The sequence below is a fragment of the Triticum urartu genome, chromosome 6 (assembly GCF_003073215.2).
Source record: "Triticum urartu cultivar G1812 chromosome 6, Tu2.1, whole genome shotgun sequence".
Lineage (NCBI taxonomy): Eukaryota > Viridiplantae > Streptophyta > Magnoliopsida > Poales > Poaceae > Triticum > Triticum urartu.
Genome location: NC_053027.1, coordinates 552,189,509 through 552,205,103, shown reverse-complemented (window position 1 = coordinate 552,205,103; position 15,595 = coordinate 552,189,509). Strand labels below are relative to the sequence as shown.

The 15,595-nt window shown below is 44.4% G+C and overlaps 1 pseudogene; it reads left to right on the top strand.

Moving 5' to 3' along the window:
- The first annotated feature begins 440 nt into the window (after positions 1 to 440).
- Positions 441 to 14,592, top strand: LOC125515249 (annotated as a pseudogene).
- Positions 14,593 to 15,595: the final 1,003 nt, after the last annotated feature.

Here is a 15,595-nt window from a genome sequence, read left to right as displayed (position 1 = left end):
TGCCATCTCCGAATGGGAACCGTTGTATGGTAAAGTCGCCAATAGGGTTAGTCCGTGGCGGGGACGTTTTATGTCTTCTGCGGCTAGATTGATTCTCACCAACTCTAGTTTGTCCTCCCTCCCTCTGTTTACGATGGGCATGTTCTTGTTGGCAGATGGGGTGCATGGGAAGTTTGATACCCCGCGATCCAAATTCTTTTGGGAGGGAGCGGGGCTTAAAAAGAAATACCATATGTTGAAATGGGCAGCGGTGTGCCGTCCTAAGAAGTATGGTGGGTTAGGGATCACTAATTCCAAACTTATGAATGTGGCCTTGCTTACCAAATGGTGGTGGAAATTAGCTTCTAATGAAGGCGGTCTATGGGCGGACCTCCTTCGGGCAAAATACTTCCCGGACGGGAATGTGTTCACTGCCAAGGCATCGGGCTCGCCGTTTTGGAATGGGCTCCAGGCGGTTAGGCCGGCCTTCTTGCTAGGGGCGAGATTCGAGGTGAATAGAGGCAGGTCTACCAGGTTCTGGTTGGATCGTTGGTTGGGTGACAGGCCGCTTTGGCAGGAGTTCCCGCTGTTATACCAGGTGGCGGCGGACCCGCTAATTTTGGTGGGAGACGCTTTACGCTCGACGCCACCTGCAATTCACTTTCTGAGACAGCTGAACGCGGCGGAAATAGCAAGTTGGGACTTGCTTCAGGCACAAGTGGGACACACTACTTTGAATACGGATGAGGATGTGGTCTCTTGGGACCTGGCGGCGTCTCGTAAATTCTCGGTGAAGTCCCTGTACAATAGGTTGACGGAGGGTCCCGCTGTAGATATTGCTAGGAACCTTTGGAAGGCTAGGGTGCCGCTAAAGATTAAGATTTTCCTTTGGCAATTGTTCCGCAATAGGTTACCGATGGCTGATAACGTAGCTAAACGCAACGGGCCCTCGGACGGGACGTGTGTGGTATGTGAGTCGTTGGAGGATGCGAACCATGCCATGTTCCAATGCGCACTGGCTCGTTTTGCCTGGAGCACGGTGCGCCAGGTATTCTAACAGAATTGGAATCCTAGATCGGGGACTGAGCTGTTAACTATATTGCACGTGCAGAGGGGTGCCAAAGCCAGGATTGTGTGGACTTGCGTGGGTGCATTGCTTTGGTCCCTTTGGACAGTGCGTAACAAGATGACTATGGAACATAAGTTTCTGGCTAATCCGACTGACGTTATTTTCAAATGCCATTTATTTTTACAGAGCTGGGCGCCGCTGGGGAAACAATGTGATGTCGACCTTATGAGGAGCATAATAGAACAGATCGCTACAAGTATCCCAAGACTGCGGCAAGTGAATTGAAGCGTCTTCTGTTTCCTTTTGGGGTCTAGCTTTTGAGTTAGAGTGGGTCGGGTCCTACCTTAAGAACTTTGTAATGTGTTGTGCGTGGCTGATGTGGCCTTTTGAGTCTGCTGTGTGATGTGTGTGTTGTGCAATCCTTGGATGCTGCCTTTGTGGCTTTATTAATTTAAAACCGGACGCGACTAGCGTTTATGTTTCAAAAAAAAGAGGCCAAGAAAAAGTTTGTTGCCAATTTTGGCATAATGTGAGATAAAGATGCTTTTCCTCCCTCCTTAGTGTGCGTCAGAGAGAATAAAAAACTCCAGCTATACGAGTACCAAACAAGCCAAAACTACACCGTGCACGGGTCTGGATGCTCGAAGCTCCGCCACCTGATTTAGTAGCACTTCCCTATGGAGTAGTGGAGATGGGGTGACAATCGAAAATCATGGTGTACCCATGCTCAGGGCTGCATGAGATAGGTTTTTTTGCTAATTTTGGCACAACATAGCATAAAGATATTTTTTGTCCCTCCTTAGCCGTGCGTCCAAGAAAATCAAAAAGCCCAGTCACCTTTTCTGATTAATTAGGTAGAAAAAACCATGCTCTCTGGTTCTGATTAGCCCATGCTCTCCGGTTCCAATTACTTATCTTAGATTTTTCTATATACGTCCCTCAGCCGTGCACCGGAAGCATCTCAAGATCTGCATGGAGCATCACACGGCCGGCTCGGACTGAAACTGAAGTGGCAAAAGGGCGGCCACGTACGATCGAGGCGTGATAAGTGAAGCACTCTTGGTCCCATCTCCAAAAACAAAGCTGAAGGCGCGATCAACCACAATACCTTCGTTGTTATATTTTTGTTGTTGTTGCTCTAGCTCTGTGCTTTTGCACAACAACTGGTCCTTATCATCTTATGTGTCTTGTCACGTTTGTGATCCATGGCGTACAGCAGCAACATTCCACGAACAAACAATCTACCTTTGGTTTCATCGGGCGAATGGTACAAACTACAAAGCCTTTTTCTTGCGTGAACACAACCGTGGCATTCACCCGCGACATATTCTGGTACGCCAAAGCACCCGTGGCGTCCTGATCCAATGGTGAGGGCGATTATATAAATCGATCGAGCCCCTGGACGATCCGTTCTTCTCAAGCTCCTTCCCCGGCCGGACACTACCGTCAACTGTGGTGACTTCTCTCTCGATCCTGCTTGCCAACAACCATGGCAGCCGCCGGGCACCTCATGCTCCTGTCTGTAAAAGTATGAAGCGTTCCTACTCCCACGAGGGGAGCCGCGTGCGTATATATATTGATAGGGCCGAAGGACTTGCCTTGGCGTACAAGGATGAATACGAGAGTTTGAATACAATAGGAGATATAGGAAGAGGTTGAGATTATAACGATAAGATGATTTGTTCTAACACCCTCCCTTAATCTCAACTATCCTAAATTAAGATTGCTCTTGAACTCATCAAATGATCGTGTTGGTAGTGCCTTGGTGAAACCATCCGCCACTTGATCCTTGGAGGGAATAAACCGTATCTCAAGTTTCTTTGCGGCAACCCTCTCTCGCACAAAGTGAAAATCAATTTCTATGTGCTTTGTCCTTGCATGGAACACTGGGTTTGCAGACAAGTATGTTGCACCCAAATTATCACACCATAAGCATGAGATACGATTATTTTTGACTCCCAACTCTTCAAGAAGTGATTCAACCCAAATAACTTCAGCAGTTGCATTAGCCAAGGATTTATACTCAGCCTCTATGCTTGAACTTGACACGGTGGCTTGTTTTCTGGCACTCCAAGAAATAAGATTGGAACCAAAGAATATTGCAAAACCTCCAGTTGATCTTCTGTCATCACTACATTCTGCCCAGTCAGCATCAGAGAATGCGCTCACAAGAGTGGAATTAGAACTTTTGAAATGAAGTCCTATTCCCATAGTATGCTTTACATATCTTACAATCCTCTTGACGGCTGTCCAATGTGCAGAAGTAGGTGCATGTAGATATTGACAAACCTTGTTGACAGCAAATGAGATATCCGGACGTGTGAGAGTTAAATATTGCAATGCTCCCACGGTACTCCTATACCTTGTACTTTCTTCCTCTTGAAGTGGCTCTCCTTCATATGCTGAAAGTTTTTCTGAAGAAGACAAGGGTGTAGGTACTGGCTTACAATTTTTCATTCCCATACGAGACAGAAGTTCAGTGAAGTATTTCTCCTGTTTTAACATAATGCCATCTTGAGTTTTCTTGACTTCAATACCTAGGAAGAAGTGCAAATCACCTAGGTCCTTTAAGGCAAACTCTGAACTTAAGTCATGCAGAAGAGCATTAGTGGCATTTCGTGAAGAACTTGCAACTATGATATCATCAACATATATAAGTAAGAAAATAACCACTCCTGCCTTGTTATAAATAAACAAGGATGTATCAGCCTTTGAAGCAATGAAGCCAAGAGATTTCAATTGTAAGCTCAGTCTGGAATACCATGCTCTAGGTGCTTGTTTCAAGCCATAGAGTGCTTTATCAAGCTTGCAAACAAAATGTGGAAATTTCTTACTTTCATACCCAGGTGGCTGTCTCATGAACACTTCCTCTTCCAGAACACCATGCAAAAACGCGTTCTGTACATCTAGCTGTCTTAGGCTCCATCCTCTAGAAACATCAATAGCTAGCACAAGTCTGATAGTTACAGCTTTCACAACGGGACTAAAGGTGTCCTCATAATCAATGGCATAACGTTGCTTGAAGCCCTTTGCAACCAAACGTGCCTTATACCTGTCAATGGAGCCATCTGCCTTCTTTTTGATTCTGTATACCCATTTGCAATCAATTATATTTTTACCTTTATGGTTTGGTACAAGATGCCAAGTTTTGTTTCTCATTAGTGCAGAATATTCCTCATCCATTGCCTTCTTCCACTTGGGATCATCAAGTGCACTACTCACAGTTGTTGGCTCTCCTAAAATACACAACATGCCATATGGTATAGTTCCATCCGTTCTTATCTTTGGATTTCGTATACCTTTTTGTAGTCTAGTCTTGACTCTTGGAGAAGCCATAGATTGGACCGCAGGTGCACTTGCCACAGCCGATCCGGGAGAATCAGGCGCTGACGCATAAGAATCTGGCGCAGTCAGCACAGGAGATCCTGTGGCCACCGGTGTGGCCACCGCTCCTGCAGGCACACGGGAAGTAACTGCGCGGCGTGGCACAGCGGATCCGCAGCCCGACCGCGGCTGCATGCTCACGTGGGGCGAGGAATATGTGGTCCCGCTGCTGTCCCCACCTGTCGACGATGCGGCACCACGGGATTGGCTGGACCGGGAGCCGAAGCCGCTGCTGGTGGGAGCGCGATCCAAGGGGGATTCAATCGCGCGATCCAAGGACTGCGCGCGTGCAGGCATACCAGGCACCGCCGGATTGTCCTCGTTGTCCGTGTCCGGCTCGTCTCCTTCTTCAGCATGAAATATAAGATAATTTTGAGCTGGATTTTCGAGATTTTGATCATTTTGAGCTCTGTTTTCTCCAGGGACCTGCACAGGCATAAGAGTAGGAGCAGTACCAGTAGGAATATCATCACATTGGTTAGTACAATGATCGCCCCCACAATCAAAAGTCTGAAGATGCGTAGGAAGAAGAAGAATTTCTTTGCGAAGGAGGGCACCGGCATTGAGATGAAGTGATTCAAAAGGGAACACAGACTCATCAAAAACAACATCTCTAGATATGTAGACCCTACGAGTAGGAACATCAAGACATTTAACCCCTTTATGCATAGGGCTATAGCCTAAGAAGACACATCTTTTAGAGCGGAAAGCGAGTTTTCATGTGTTGTAGGGTCTGAGATTGGGCCAACATGCGCACCCAAAAACACGGAGTGATGTGTAGTTGGGTGTAACACCAAGGAGACGTGTAATAGGTGTGTCAAGTTTGATAACTTTGCTTGGAAGCAAATTGATGAGGTATGTGGCAGTTAAAAAGGCTTCATCCCAGAACTTAAGTGGCATGGATGCATTTGCTAGCAGTGCTAGTCCCATATCAACAATGTGACGATGTTTTCTCTCAGCAGAGCCATTCTGTTGGTGAGCATGAGGACAAGAGACATGATGTGAAATGCCAAGATTTTGAAAAAAAGAGTTCAACTTCTCATACTCACCACCCCAGTCGGTTTGCTTAGCAATGATTTTGGAGTTCAGTTTGCGTTCAACAAGGTTTTGAAAATTGATAAAGACTTGGAATACATCGGATCTTTTTTTCAACAAATAAATCCAAGTAAATTTACTATAATCATCAATGAAGCTTACATTGTAGGAAAATCTCCCAACTGAAGTAGGGGTTGGTCCCCATACATCTGAGAAGATGAGTTGTAATGGAGAAGTAGATACACTAATAGAAATAGGGTAAGGCAATTGATGACTTTTAGCTTGTTGACACGGATCACAAACTGACTCAACACTAAGACTAGGCTCATAAGAGAGTTTATTTTTGCTAAGAATATATTTAACTATGACTGAAGATGGATGACCCAAACGACTGTGCCACCTTTATGAAGAAGGCTTGGTGACAATATTTGCTTGTTTATCTGACCATGAAGATGATGATGATATGAGTGGGTAGAGACCTCCCACGCACCGTCCTCTAAGAATTATTCTCCTTGTTGCCAAGTCCTTAACCAAGAAAAAATAAGGATATAATTCTATGAGAACATTGTTATCAAGAGTGAAACGATGAACGGAAACAAGATTTTTGGAAGTTTATGGAACATGCAAGACATCTTTCAAGTGCAAATTTTTCATCGGGTTTTTAACAATTGAACTACCAATATGTGTAATATTCATACCAGAACCGCTTGCCGTGCGAATTTGCTCACCTCCGTTGTACTTCTCCTGCATGGTTAACTTGTCAAGTTCACCCGTGATATGATTTGTTGCTGCACTGTCGGCATACCAATTCGTGTCAACTCCATAGGAGACTGCATGCTCCTCCTTTTCTTCTTGATCATTCTCTTCGTAGCGCCACTAGCAGACGCATGCACCCCCTGGATGATGCTTGAGACATATCTGACACTCTGGGAAGTCATGCTGCTCACGCACCTGCTGTTGTTGCTGCTGCCGAGGGCGTCCTCTGAAGCCGCCGCTGCCATTGGAGGAGAAGGCTAGCGATCACCACGGTCACCGCGGTCACCACTACGGCCGCGCCCCCTTCCTTCTCGCCCGCGATAGGATCTGTTGCGGGACGAGCCACGGCCTCTGTAGACTGCATTAGCGGATGTATGAAACCCGCCTGAAGACGAGTCGCCCAACATCTCCATCATTTGATCAAAGGCAGAGATCTGAGCAAAGAGATCATCGGCGGTGATGCTGTTCTTGACAGCGCCGATCGCTGCCCCCATGGAGTCGTAGTCGCGGTCCAATCCTGCAAGTATGTAGTCCACCATCTCCGGATCAGAGACGGGGCAGCCAGCAGCAGCTAGTTCATCCCCGTGGCTCTTCATCTTCGCCATGTATGCTGAACTAGACATAGTGCCTTTCTTGGTGTTGGTGATCGCAATCCTTAGGTTGGTGATCCGAGACTGCGATTGTGAGGCGAAGAGGTTGTTGATTGTTGCCCAGAGCTCGAAGGTGGAGTCCCTCCCGACGACCTGCACAAGGATCTCAGGAGACATGGAGTTGAGTAGATATGACAGAACCTGTTGATCTTTGGCGATCCAAGTTCCATACAGAGGATTCGGCTCTTGGGCCGTGGTTTTGTCCGCCTTTGTGACCTCCACCGTCTTGGGCGGAGCGGCGTCGGAGTTGTCCAGAAGCCCAGTAACCTGCGCTCCTCGCAGGGCTGGGAGAACTTGCGTCTTCCAGAGGATGAAATTCCCTCTCGCAAGCTTTTCTGATGGAGGTGAACCAAGGTTCAGGGCGACACCGGCTGAGGAGGCCATGACGGTGATCGCGGGTATGATCTAGGGTTTTGTTTCTGGTTTGTGGCTAGATGTATGAAAGAGGGGCTCTGATGACCATGTAAAAGTATGAAGCGTTCTTACTCCCACGAGAGGAGCCGCGTGCATATATATATTGATAGGGCCGAAGGACTTGCCTTGGCGTACAAGGATGAGTACAAGAGTTTGAATACAATAGGAGATAAAGGAAGAGGTTGAGATTACAACGATAAGATGATTTGTTCTAACACTGTCCTGCGTGCTCCTCCACGCCCTCCTCGCCGGTCCCACGGAGGGCCTGGTCCGCGTGGCGCTGACGAAGCGGCCGGTGGACGAGGACGGCCCCGTCGTTGCCGGAGAGGACGCCCAGCGCCTCCTCGCGTGGCGGCACGGCCTCGTCTACAACGCCGACGCCGCGCTCACAGAAGGTGCAAAAGGCCACGTCGTGGCGCTGAAGAACCACCTTAACGCGCAGTACTACGGCGAGGTCGGCGTCGGGACGCCGCCGCAGAACTTCACCGTCATCTTCGACACGGGCAGCGCCGACTTCTGGGTGCCCTCCTCCAAGTGCTTCCTCTCGGTGCGTAGTGTTGTTGGCTTGCTCCGATTTGGGATGGGTCTTACACATTTTGGTTATACTTACGATAGTGATTTGGAGAGTGCGTTTTTTTGTGAATCCTTGCTGCAGATTGGATGCTATCTGCACGCGAGCTACAAGGCCAGCAAGTCCGCCACGTACAAGAAGAACGGTTTGTGTCTTGCGCCTTCCTCTTTTATACAGTGAAATAATTATTACATCCTCTTCCTAAATGTAAGACGTTTTTGCAGTATATATGGGAAGCATAATGTATAAATCAAGCATATTCTTGATATCATTAAGAGATAAGGATAACATGATGCTATCCTAACACGTTGCCATGCATGTATTTCCTTCAGTTGGGCATTAGGTAGACGTCTTTTATAGTATTATTAAAGCTCGAGCCAAATCCAAAAAAAATAGCTGGAGCCACCAGACCCTAACTCTATTTTCATGAATCTAATTTTCATTTCCCCTCTTGGCAGGAAAAAGGGTCGCACTTCGTTACGGAACCGGTGCAATTTCTGGCTATCTTAGCCAGGACAATGTGCAAGTTGGTGGTGTAGTTGTAAAAAATCAGGTTTATGCCAAGAAGTGCACACTTCTTTATGTTCTCTAACCCTCTATCATGTGCATCCCATTTCAGAGTATACCAATTTTATTATGGTACTCTGCTAGGATTTCATCGAAGCTACCAGGGAACCAAGTATTACTTTCATGTTTAGGAAGTTCGATGGCATTCTCGGTCTTGGATTTAAAGAAATCGCCAGGGGCGGTGTTGAACCTGTCTGGTGAGCAAAGCTATTTGTATGAATATCCCAGTTATAGCTTTGTTTGGTAATATATGGTATCAACATTGGATATTAATCAATATTTCATTACTTATATGCTTGCCGTATGCATGGTGTGTTATTAAGATCTAGATATTGCACTGAGGGTTCTCCTAATTTGTTTGATGCCATATTGCAAAAATGTAAAATATCATGGAATTGGCACCCTCAAATGTGAAGCATATGACCATATCCATTATCACTGACATCACAAGAATATTTATAGGTACAACATGGTTAACCAACATCTGGTTGGTAGCCCTGTTTTCTTGTTCTGGTTCAACCGGCATGCTGGCGAAGGGCAGGGGGGAGAAATTGTGTTTGGAGGAATTGATCCTAAGCATCACAAGGAAGAACATAGTCTCTTTCAGTTAGTTGAGTAGTTTTAACATTCAGGAAGTGGAAACTAATTGTTGAGGAGAAGTTTTGAGTGACTTGTTGCTTTTTGTTTTGCGTGTCACTTGTTGCAGTTTGATATGGGTGATGTCTTGATTGGAGGAAAGTCCACAGGTACCAACTTGCCGAAAAAATAACAATGCCTACTATTGTGATTACTATACTTTTATACAAATAAAAAGTGTTTACAACCATTTTACTTATACTCTCTATGTATTAGGATTATGTACATCTCGCTGTGCAGCTATAGCAGAATCGGGAACTTCGTTGCTTGTTGGTCCCACTGTATGTCTTGGAGCTCTGTTTATCTTTATATACATAAGCAAGGAAAAAGGCTCTACATCATTTGGTCATTGATTGCTATATAAAATTGAAAAATCAACATTTCTAGTAAACCAATTTTGACGATCCTTGCCCCAAAATTTTGGCATAAGTTCTACTTTTTGCAATAGAAAATGTGTATTGCTACAAGTAAAGATGCATCCTATGATAGATTTAATTTATAGCTTTTTTATTAAACTTTTGATGACTACACTTGAAGGGTAAGCACTAAAGCAAACTGAAGCATAATGCATATAAACTCCCGAATAAATTTGGAAAATAATAACTTTTACAAAGTAAATATGCACCAATAGGTACATTACATAATGTGAATGTCAGTGAAATAGAGCCCGATAGACCACTTGAATCATAACACATGCAATATAATTATCAATGCCTCATAGTTTCTACTAGGGAGGGTGCATATTCTATTTTTAGTTTAATATTTGTGTGTCTTATACAACCAAATCAACAATGAAATATGCAGGCAATTATTACTCAGATAAATGAAAAGATTGGTGCACCTGGGATTTTCAGCCAAGAGTGCAAGGAAGTTGCTTCTTAGTACGGGCAACGGATCTTAGATCTATTGCTAAATGAGGTTTGCATATTTCCAAAGGCTTCTTTCTTATTTGATTAGTCATATATTGGGATTATAAAATTATTTTGTGTGGGTCTATGATGCAGATCGACCCAACAAAAATATGTCCTTCTGTTGGTCTATGCACTCATAGTGGAACTCAAGGTGTAAGGTAAGAGTTGTGAACTCGTGAACAACAACAAAGCCTTTAACCTCTCCTACTGTTTACAGGTTCAAAAAAACAAGTTGGGGTAGGCTAGAGTACCGTGCACAACAAGGCAAATCTTAAAATCAACCTAAAAATGATGTAATTGATACATCAAGGAGATGTAACGGAAAATTATTTTATAATATTAAAAGTGTACTTGTGGAAGTAAGAGAGCAATTCATGAGTAATTATAGAGTGCAAGATTTTCTCATGCATTCGACCAATCTTCTTAGATGGTTCATATTGATTCATTAAAAACAAGTTTCGCCTTCTATATTGGTATAGAGATTCAATGTTTACACGTAAAATTATTTTTAAATTAGTGGTCACTTCATTGTGAATGATACCATTGGTAGTACAAGGCTATGCAATTTCCAAAAAAAGGCAAATTTAATATCAGACGCTTAAATTTTTGTCAAATATATCTTCTATAACCAAGGACGTGTGATTTTACATTAAGACCAGAAACAACAATGTCAAACAATTCGATGACTACAAGGACTTTTTGTGTTAAAAAATATATTTTTGAATGAGTTTTGAAATTATACCCAACTCCTGCGCCACAATTTCCAAATTTTGCAACCTACCAAATTCCATCCAAAATTCCACCAAAAATATTTTGTTATCTAGCACAGAATAAATATAATATCTTGTTGGTAGAAATGTTGGCGTTCATGAAGTTAGTTTTATGCCATTTTTACCTTTCACATTGGTTTACTTATGTCTTGATGGTTGACATCGTTTCCTCCTACAACGTAATGGCAGCTTTGGTATTCGGACTGTGGTAGATGATGAAACCGGGAGATCGAATGATGCCATGTGCCATGTTTGTGAGATGGCTGTTATGTGGGCAAAGAACCAACTTGCACAGGATCTAACACGGGATCTCTCATTGGTATAAGAGATAGAAAACATACCGTATTAATGTACTACCATAACACATTTGAGTTGTACAAACTTTGCTAAATTATCTTACCTTGTAGCTATGTGGCTATATCCCTAGCCCTATGGGAGAATCATCGGTGGACTGCAAAAGACTTGCATCCATGCCTGACGTCGCCTTCTCCATCGGCGGCAAAAAGTTTGCACTCACACCAGAGCAAGTATTGATTTTCTCTATGATTACTACCTTCATGTTTTTGGTTTGAATTTGATTCAGAATAGCTACCAAGTCCACCACTTTATTAAGTGCCATTATATTGAAGATTTTAGATGTTCTTTTTTCCCACTACCTTTTTGATACTTTACTCCTAGGTCCATAATGTAGGTTTTCTCCTTAATTTTCTTAGGCCACCTATGTACTCTAGAAATTTCATTAGGTATTTGTAGTATTGTATGCTTCGTGCCCCCCCCCTCTTTCTATAAATGTATATTTGGTCAAAGGAATGGTACGACACAAGGTTTAGTACTGTACACATAGTTAAAACTTTGGTTATTTAGTGCAACCGGAGGCGGTAGAACTGGAAGGAAACAAAATATAGAGATCATAGTGGAACTAAATGATGGCAAAGTATGCATATTAGATTCCTTGCTTCTGGGAATAATTATAAGTGCTTGAAGAAAATCGATCTCATGCATTCAGATTTATATATTTCTTGCACTCTCCTTCTATTATAGTAAACTAATATGGCTCCACACTATTTACATTGTTTAGTACATCCTGAAGATTGGCGAGGGAGATGCTACTAAGTGCATGAGTGGATTCGTAGCTATGGACATTCCTCCTCCCCGTGGTCCTCTCTGGTAAAATTATGCATGTCTTATGTTCTCATAGCTTTTTCCTATATATATAAGATCGACGTTAATCCTTTTCAAGTGTAGAACTTAAGTTTCATCATACAATTGTGTTAGTTTTGTTGGATAATGGTGTTGGAAATATGCCCTAGAGGCAATAATAAAAGTATTATTATTATTATATTTCTTTGTTCATGTAATTGTCTTTATTCATGCTATAACTGTATTATCCGGAAATCGTAATACACGTGTGAATACATAGACCATAATATGTCCCTAGTAAGCCTCCAGTTGACTAGCTCGTTGATCAACAGATAGTCATGGTTTCCTGGCTATGGACATTGGATGTCATTGATAACGGGATCACATCATTAGGAGAATGATGTGATGGACAAGACCCAATCCTAAGCATAGCACAAGATCGTGTAGTTCGTTTGCTAGAGCTTTTCCAATGTCAAGTATCTTTTCCTTTGACCATGAGATCGTGTAACTCCCGGATACCGTAGGAGTGCTTTGGGTGTATCAAACGTCACAACGTAACTGGGTGACTATAAAGGTGCACTACAGGTATCTCCGAAAGTATCTGTTGGGTTGACACGGATCGAGACTAGGATTTGTCACTCCGTATGACGGAGAGGTATCACCGGGCCCACTCGGTAATGCATCATCATAATGAGCTCAAAGTGACCAAGTGTCTGGTCACGGGATCATGCATTACGGTACGAGTAAAGTGACTTGCCGGTAACGAGACTGAACAAGGTATTGGGATACCGACGATCGAGTCTCGGGCAAGTAACATACCGATTGACAAAGGGAATTGTATACGGGGTTGTTTAATCCTCGACATCGTGGTTCATCCGATGAGATCATCGTGGAGCATGTGGGAGCCAACATGGGTATCCAGATCCCGATGTTGGTTATTGACCGGAGAGTCGTCCCGGTCATGTCTGCATGTCTCCCGAACCCGTAGGGTCTACACACTTAAGGTTCGGTGACGCTAGGGTTGTGAAGATATGTATATGCAGTAACCCGAATGTTGTTCGGAGTCCCGTATGAGATCCCGGACGTCACGAGGAGTTCCGGAATGGTCCGGAGGTAAAGAATTATATATAGGAAGTGCAGTTTCGGCCATCGGGACAAGTTTCGGCGTCATCGGTATTGTACCGGGACCACCGGAGGGGTCCCGGGGGCCACCAGGGTGGGCCACCTGCCCCGGGGGGCCACATGGGCTATAGGGGGTGTGCCTTGGCCTATATGGGCCAAGGGCACCAGCCCCTATAGGCCCATGCGCCTAGGGTTTCCATAGGGGAGGAGTCCCACTAGTGGCCGCCGCCCCTAGGAGATTGGATCTCCTAGGCTGGCGCACCCCCCCTTGGCCCTCCTATATATAGTTGAGGAGAGGGAGGACTTCATACCTCAGCCTTTGCTGCTTCCCTCTCCCATGTTACATCTCTCCCTCATAGTACACGGCGAAGCCCTGCTACTGTGACGCCCTGCATCCACCACCACGCCGTCGTGCTGCTGGATCTTCATCAACCTCTCCTCCCCCCTTGCTGGATCAAGAAAGGAGGAGACGTCATCCGCTCCGTACGTGTGTTGAACGCGGAGGTGCCGTCCGTTCGGCGCTTGGTCATCGGTGATTTGGATCACGTCGTGTTCGACTACATCAACCCCGTTCTTTGAACGCTTCCGCTCGCGATCTACAAAGGTATGTAGATGCATCCAATCACTCGCTGCTAGATGAACTCATACATGGATCTTGGTGAAACCGTAGGAAAATTTTTGTTTTCTGCAACGTTCCCCAACAAATGGAACCTTTCATTACTACATCATTTATTAGAAAGTCGCCAAACAATGATCTCACTGGAAAGTGGGAAAGAAGCCAACAATACTAGCCAACATAAGTAGAGTGTACTATGACATCCAAGATTACTCTCAATACTAGGAAGCCTAACATTGACACTCCATCCAAATCGAGACATAAACTTGTTGGTAATACACTCGATGTTCTTAGTGACAAGCTCCATCAGCCCATTGTTGCACCTTCTGTAGCAACACCCATGACCACAACTAACTGCTATGCGTGTACCAAGAATTATTCCGATAAAATGACATTCTCATCCACCTAAACATGATGTAGCTCATCTAGGGAAATCTGATTATCAACATGATGTCGTGGGACTCGTGGAACTTGCGCCTCTCAACTCTGACAAACATTCAAACTTTTAGGAATTTATGAGACTTATTTGATTATATCTAGTCTTTTGTTTTGTTACAAACATTTCAAATACTGGGACTCGTGGAACTTGCGCCTCTCAACTCTAACAACCAGAACTTTTTATGGCAGGATCTTGGGTGATATATTCATGGGAGCCTATCACACTATCTTTGACTATGGTAAAATGAAGGTTGGCTTCGCGAAGGCGGCATAGATAACCGGATGAGCTGCAGAGGATCCGGCTTTTCAGGCCAATTTCATGCTCATAGATGCTTCATAAGGCATGTGTGGTCTGAGATTAATAAGTGTGTATATTTTGATTTGGCCAAGATATAGTAATGATTCCATATAGACATGGTTACTATTAATTGTCCCAACAAGGTGTGCATGCCTCCGGTATTACTACTCTTACTAAGGTGGATTGTAAACTGAAAACTGAGGCAACATGAACTTGCATCACAAATAAAACTCAAATGCGAGACCACCCCTATGCACTTGGGTTGGCGCCCCTGGTTGTCGTTAGGCCGACGCTACCCTACTGCTCAGGTTGCCGCCCCATCTTGCCTACGCCGCCAGGCACCCTGGAGCCAGTCATTGTTGCCCTACATCTCGATCTTCCGCCACCGAGAGGGTGGATGAAGAGAGAGGGGGAGGGAAGGACCTACCTAGGTTGTCGCATGTCATTGGCTTAGTTCCGGTCACGGCCGCCCGCATGTTGATCTCCCACTACTGTTGCCACATGTCGGTGAGAGAAAAATGAGATGGGTAGGTAACAAGCCAGAAGAACACACTGTGTGAGGCTATCATGCAGAACCGAGAGTGGCTACTCTCATCCGACACTCTTTGGCATACGGGCACAACCACTATTTTGGGGAATATTCTATGAATATTGGATTTCCCTATCTCTTTCCATTCCTAACCTAACACGTGGTAACCACCCAAAAACTGGGACTTCAAGATAAATCTGATGTCGGATTTTTAGGGCTAAAAATTTGATGCCCTTAGGTAGGTCGGATCCCGATCGAACGCATGTCAATTAATCATTGCATCATGGCAAGTTTTATGTTGATTTTTAATGCTACATGACAATTTTCACTGTAGAACATGGCAAATCATGTACACAAAGCATGGTAATTTATCTGTTTTCGTATGTCAAATCTGATCGTCCGATTTTTAGTGGCTATACCTGTCCCAAGGACAACCCATGAACCAAATGCACCCTAGTTCACGGGCCCTTTCCCTGTAGGTGAGCGTACATGAACAGGCCACACTGGGATACTCTCGCCGTTTATTTTCTGCGGGGAAGAAAAAAAGTATTCGACAAAAAATGTGTTGGAATGGAGATGAAAGGTATCGATCCCATTGCCTCTATACATGCATTGAAAAGTGCTCTTTCTTAGCTTCTGGTTGGAAGTAATAATAGCTGCTAAAAATCATCTCACGGCACGGTTTGTGAGCGGCACACGTGGTAGACAAT